Consider the following 6,852-nt stretch of genomic DNA (forward strand, 5'->3'; position numbering starts at 1 on the left):
AAACACTAACACACTGTAACACACTGTTACACACTGTAACACACTGTAACACACTGTTACACATTGTTAAACACTAACACACTGTAACACACTGTTACACATTGTTAAACACTAACACACTGTAACACACTGTAACACACTGTAACACACTGTTACACACTGTAACACACTGTTACACACTGTAACACACTGTTACACACTGTAACACACTGTAACACACTGTAACACACTAACACACTGTTACACACTGTAACACACTGTAACACACTGTTACACACTGTTACACACTGTTACACACTAACACACTGTTACACACTGTAACACACTGTAACACACTGTAACACACTGTTACACACTGTAACACACTGTAACACACTGTTACACACTGTAACACACTGTTACACACTGTTACACACTGTAACACACTGTAACACACTGTAACACACTGCGATGCGCACGCCAAACTAACACACCAAATGAGACCTTTTTCATCAAACATACATATTTATAAAGTAAAGCTGTCATGTCAATAATATTTTTGAGATAAAGTTATGCATCATATGATGTCATCCTTTCCAAGCATCAAAAATGTGTGCATTAAAATGAGTTAAATGTCACAGGCGTTCATGTGTTTGACACCAAATGCAAGAACATGTTATTAGCTTTCATTTGTGCCACTTTCCAGGCTCTAGCATCTGGGAAGAGTCAAACACATCATCATATCCTGAATTCTTGAGGCCGGTACAGCCAAGGTCCAAGATCAAAGTAACGGTTACATTTAGTGAAATTATGACCTTGGAGAATGGGAATAATATCAGTTTGCATAAGTTTGATGAAAAAGGGTCTTATTTGAAGAGGGCTAACACCAAATGAACACAAACACACTAAAGAGCTTCAGGTTCAAACTCGGAGGCTTCGTTCACGCTCGGCCCAATATTGAGTCGTTCAAACTTCTACAGTTTTCGCTGCTTCGTTTGCCATTTCTTCCCACGGGCTCTGCAGTGTGAGCCAAGACAAGTGCCTTTTCAAACTCGCCACAGAATCATGCCAGAGCTTTAGGTGTTTTAAAAGGGGAGTGTCTACAGAGCCGCGGCGCGCGGCCGAAACTGTCATGTTATTTTGTGCCGCGGCTCCTGAAACTGCTGGTATTTGACCGCGCCGCGGCTCTGCAGCCACGGCCGTTTTAAAAGAGGCTTTAAACTGCTCTATCACTGTGGAAACAGGTCAGATCTGTGGTGAGGCGACACTGACACTGTGAGAACTGTGAGCTGTTGAAGGTCTCAGGGGCCAACTCTGTCCGTTGTGCTCAGTCTCCTCATGCTCACAACGGTCCCGGGGCCTTGTTCATGAGCCTCGGCCAGCACTGCCTCTGTTTTTAGTTGTAAATGTTTTAAATGTTTCTGTTGCACTGAGCGTTTGTCTCTAAATGTTTTGTCTTTAATGAAGCAGAAAAAAAGCATCAGGAGAAAGAAAGGAAAGTATTTTAAATGCGTTTACTGCACAATCACAGCTGCTTTTCAAAAACGTCATCTCAAAGACTCAAACGTGATCTGAAGTTATTATGTGTTATATGAAGAGCAGAAATGTGACTTTAGCTGCTCGTTTATGAGGCCAGTGAATGTGAGAAGCACCAGCGACGTCTCAGCCAGAGTTTAACAAACTTATTTTAATGAAGAAAGATGAGAAAGGACTTTAGAGCGTCTGATTAAACTGCACAAACTGTTGAACATGAGACTGAAATCACAATAATCCAATAATCACAATAATTCTGTGCAGTTCAGAACCAGTTTGTGAAGTTTGCACTGAATAAAACTGTAAAAGATGCTTTTTTTGCTGCTGAACACGAGCTGAAAGTTTGACATCAGAAAACTCTAAACCAGGTCTAAACCTGGACTAAACCTGGACTAAACCAGGTCTAAACCAGGTCTAAACCAGGTCTAAACCAGGTCTAAACCAGGTCTAAACCAGGTCTAAACCAGGTCAAAACCAGGACAAAACCAGGACAAAACCAGGTCTAAACCAGGACAAAACCAGGTCTAAACCAGGTCTAAACCAGGACTGAACCAGGACTAAACCAGGACTAAACCAGGACTAAACCAGGTCTAAACCAGGTCTAAACCAGGTCTAAACCAGGACTGAACCAGGACTGAACCAGGACTAAACCAGGACTAAACCAGGACTAAACCAGGACTAAACCAGGACTAAACCAGGACTAAACCAGGTCTAAACCAGGACTTAAGCTTGATCTAAACCAGCATTAAACTAGGATTAACTCTTTGAACATTCCTTTAAACTGATAATCCTCCAGAAAGGTACAAATTTCAACTTGACCAAGATGGTATCAAATGAAATAATAATCTTGTGCTTCATTTATGTTAGTTTTATTATTGTATGTTTATTTATAAAGATGAAAAATATTAGTAATTCGTTATTAAATAATTCTAATAAATCATTCCAGTATTAAACTCCCAACGTTCTCCTCAAACTGAACTTTCCTCCAGTAAATGAAGTAAAAGTGAAACTTTCAGCTCTAAAGTATGATTGTGTCAGAGGTTTGAGTGATTTTCTATCTAACATTTCTGCTTTGCAATAAAAAAAACTTTCTAAACCAGTTTGTTTCATTCTTTCAGTTCAGAGTCTGTAACCACGGTAACCCTGAAACTGATGCCATTATAACCCTGAAACTCTAATACCATTATAACCCTGAAACTCTAATACCGTTATAACCCTGAAACTCTAATGCCATTATAACCCTGAAACTCTAATGCCGTTATAACCCTGAAACTCTAATACCATTATAACCCTGAAACTCTAATACCATTATAACCCTGAAACTCTAATGCCATTATAACCCTGAAACTCTAATACCGTTATAACCCTAAAACTCTAATACCATTATAACCCTGAAACTCTAATGCCATTATAACCCATAAACTCTAATACCGTTATAACCCTGAAACTCTAATACCGTTATAACCCTGAAACTCTAATACCATTATAACCCTGAAACTCTAATACCGTTATAACCCTGAAACTCTAATACCATTATAACCCTGAAACTCTAATACCGTTATAACCCTGAAACTCTAATACCGTTATAACCCTGAAACTCTAATACCATTATAACCCTGAAACTCTAATACCATTATAACCCTGAAACTCTAATGCCATTATAACCCTGAAACTCTAATGCCATTATAACCCTGAAACTCTAATACCGTTATAACCCTGAAACTCTAATACCGTTATAACCCTGAAACTCTAATACCGTTATAACCCTGAAACTCTAATACCATTATAACCCTGAAACTCTAATGCCATTATAACCCTGAAACTCTAATACCGTTATAACCCTGAAACTCTAATACCATTATAACCCTGAAACTCTAATGCCATTATAACCCTGAAACTCTAATACCGTTATAACCCTGAAACTCTAATGCCATTATAACCCATAAACTCTAATACCGTTATAACCCTGAAACTCTAATACCGTTATAACCCTGAAACTCTAATACCGTTATAACCCTGAAACTCTAATACCGTTATAACCCTGAAACTCTAATACCATTATAACCCTGAAACTCTAATGCCATTATAACCCTGAAACTCTAATACCGTTATAACCCTGAAACTCTAATACCGTTATAACCCTGAAACTCTAATACCGTTATAACCCTGAAACTCTAATACCATTATAACCCTGAAACTCTAATGCCATTATAACCCTGAAACTCTAATACCGTTATAACCCTGAAACTCTAATGCCATTATAACCCTGAAACTCTGATGCCATTATAACCCTGAATCTCTAATACCATTATAACCCTGAAACTCTAATACCGTTATAACCCTGAAACTCTGATGCCGTTATAACCCTGAAACTCTAATACCGTTATAACCCTGAAACTCTAATACCGTTATAACCCTGAAACTCTAATGCCGTTATAACCCTGAAACTCTAATACCGTTATAACCCTGAAACTCTAATACCGTTATAACCCTGAAACTCTAATGCCGTTATAACCCTGAAACTCTAATACCGTTATAACCCTGAAACTCTAATACCGTTATAACCCTGAAACTCTAATACCGTTATAACCCTGAAACTCTAATACCGTTATAACCCTGAAACTCTAATACCGTTATAACCCTGAAACTCTAATACCGTTATAACCCTGAAACTCTAATACCGTTATAACCCTGAAACTCTAATGCCATTATAACCCTGAAACTCTAATACCGTTATAACCCTGAAACTCTGATGCCATTATAACCCTGAAACTCTGATGCCATTATAACCCTGAAACTCTAATACCATTATAACCCTGAAACTCTAATACCGTTATAACCCTGAAACTCTAATACCGTTATAACCCTGAAACTCTGATGCCATTATAACCCTGAAACTCTGATGCCATTATAACCCTGAAACTCTAATACCGTTATAACCCTGAAACTCTAATGCCATTATAACCCTGAAACTCTAATGCCATTATAACCCTGAAACTCTAATGCCATTATAACCCTGAAACTCTGATGCCGTTATAACCCTGAAACTCTAATACCGTTATAACCCTGAAACTCTAATGCCGTTATAACCCTGAAACTCTAATACCGTTATAACCCTGAAACTCTAATACCGTTATAACCCTGAAACTCTAATACCGTTATAACCTTGAAACTCTAATACCGTTATAACCCTGAAACTCTAATACCGTTATAACCCTGAAACTCTAATACCGTTATAACCCTGAAACTCTAATACCGTTATAACCCTGAAACTCTAATACCGTTATAACCCTGAAACTCTAATGCCATTATAACCCTGAAACTGATGCCATTATAACCCTGAAACTCTAATACCGTTATAACCCTGAAACTCTAATACCATTATAACCCTGAAACTCTAATGCCATTATAACCCTGAAACTCTAATGCCGTTATAACCCTGAAACTCTGATGCCGTTATAACCCTGAAACTCTAATGCCATTATAACCCTGAAACTCTGATGCCATTATAACCCTGAAACTCTAATACCGTTATAACCCTGAAACTCTAATACCATTATAACCCTGAAACTCTAATGCCATTATAACCCTGAAACTCTAATACCGTTATAACCCTGAAACTCTAATACCATTATAACCCTGAAACTCTAATGCCATTATAACCCTGAAACTCTAATACCGTTATAACCCTGAAACTCTAATGCCATTATAACCCATAAACTCTAATACCGTTATAACCCTGAAACTCTAATACCATTATAACCCTGAAACTCTAATACCGTTATAACCCTGAAACTCTAATACCATTATAACCCTGAAACTCTAATACCGTTATAACCCTGAAACTCTAATACCATTATAACCCTGAAACTCTAATACCATTATAACCCTGAAACTCTAATGCCATTATAACCCTGAAACTCTAATACCGTTATAACCCTGAAACTCTAATACCATTATAACCCTGAAACTCTAATGCCATTATAACCCTGAAACTCTAATACCGTTATAACCCTGAAACTCTAATGCCATTATAACCCATAAACTCTAATACCGTTATAACCCTGAAACTCTAATACCGTTATAACCCTGAAACTCTAATACCATTATAACCCTGAAACTCTAATACCGTTATAACCCTGAAACTCTAATACCGTTATAACCCTGAAACTCTGATGCCATTATAACCCTGAAACTCTAATACCGTTATAACCCTGTAACTCTAATGCCATTATAACCCTGAAACTCTAATACCGTTATAACCCTGTAACTCTAATGCCATTATAACCCTGAAACTCTAATGCCATTATAACCCTGAAACTCTAATGCCATTATAACCCTGAAACTCTAATACCGTTATAACCCTGAAACTCTAATACCATTATAACCCTGAAACTCTTATACCGTTATAACCCTGAAACACTAATACCATTATAACCCTGAAACTCGGTCGCGGGGCCAGCGGTCTAAGCGGGAACTCCCATACTCCCCCCTCCCCAGACACTTCCTCCGGGGGGATCCCGAGGCGTTCCCAGACAGAGAGACATGTCCCTCCAGCCTGTCCTTCCCCGGGGCCTCTTCCCGGTGGGACACGCCCAGGGACGTCCTGATCAGGTGTTTGGCCCCGATCCGATCCCGAGTCATGTGATTTTGAGGATCTGCCGATACCACTCCGGCACTCCGCCCCCTGTGTCTGTGCTCCGCCCCCCGTGTCTGTGCTCCGCCCCCCGTGTCTGTGCTCCGCCCCCCGTGTCTGTGCTCCGCCCCCGTGTCTGTGCTCCGCCCCCCGTGTCTGTGCTCCGCCCCCCGTGTCTGTGCTCCGCCCCCGTGTCTGTGCTCCGCCCCCCGTGTCTGTGCTCCGCCCCCCGTGTCTGTGCTCCGCCCCCGTGTCTGTGCTCCGCCCCCCGTGCCTGTGCTCCGCCCCCGTGTCTGTGCTCCGCCCCCCGTGTCTGTGCTCCGCCCCCCGTGTCTGTGCTCCGCCCCCCGTGTCTGTGCTCCGCCCCCGTGTCTGTGCTCCGCCCCCCGTGTCTGTGCTCCGCCCCCCGTGTCTGTGCTCCGCCCCCTCGTGTCTGTGCTCCGCCCCCTCGTGTCTGTGCTCCGCCCCCTCGTGTCTGTGCTCCGCCCCCTCGTGCCTGTGCTCCGCCCCCTCGTGTCTGTGCTCCGCCCCCTCGTGTCTGTGCTCCGCCCCCCCGTGTCTGTGCTCCGCCCCCCCGTGTCTGTGCTCCGCCCCCCGTGTCTGTGCTCCGCCCCCTCGTGTCTGTGCTCCGCCCCCTCGTGTCTGTGCTCCGCCCCCCGTGTCTCTGTAAAGGTGGCGACGCCCTCGCACAAACCTCACTCGTG

Source organism: Eucyclogobius newberryi, unplaced genomic scaffold (genome assembly GCF_026437365.1).
Source record: "Eucyclogobius newberryi isolate DKJ021-1_F unplaced genomic scaffold, fEucNew1.0.hap1 SCAF_3, whole genome shotgun sequence".
In the NCBI taxonomy this organism is placed as follows: Eukaryota; Metazoa; Chordata; class Actinopteri; order Gobiiformes; family Gobiidae; genus Eucyclogobius; species Eucyclogobius newberryi.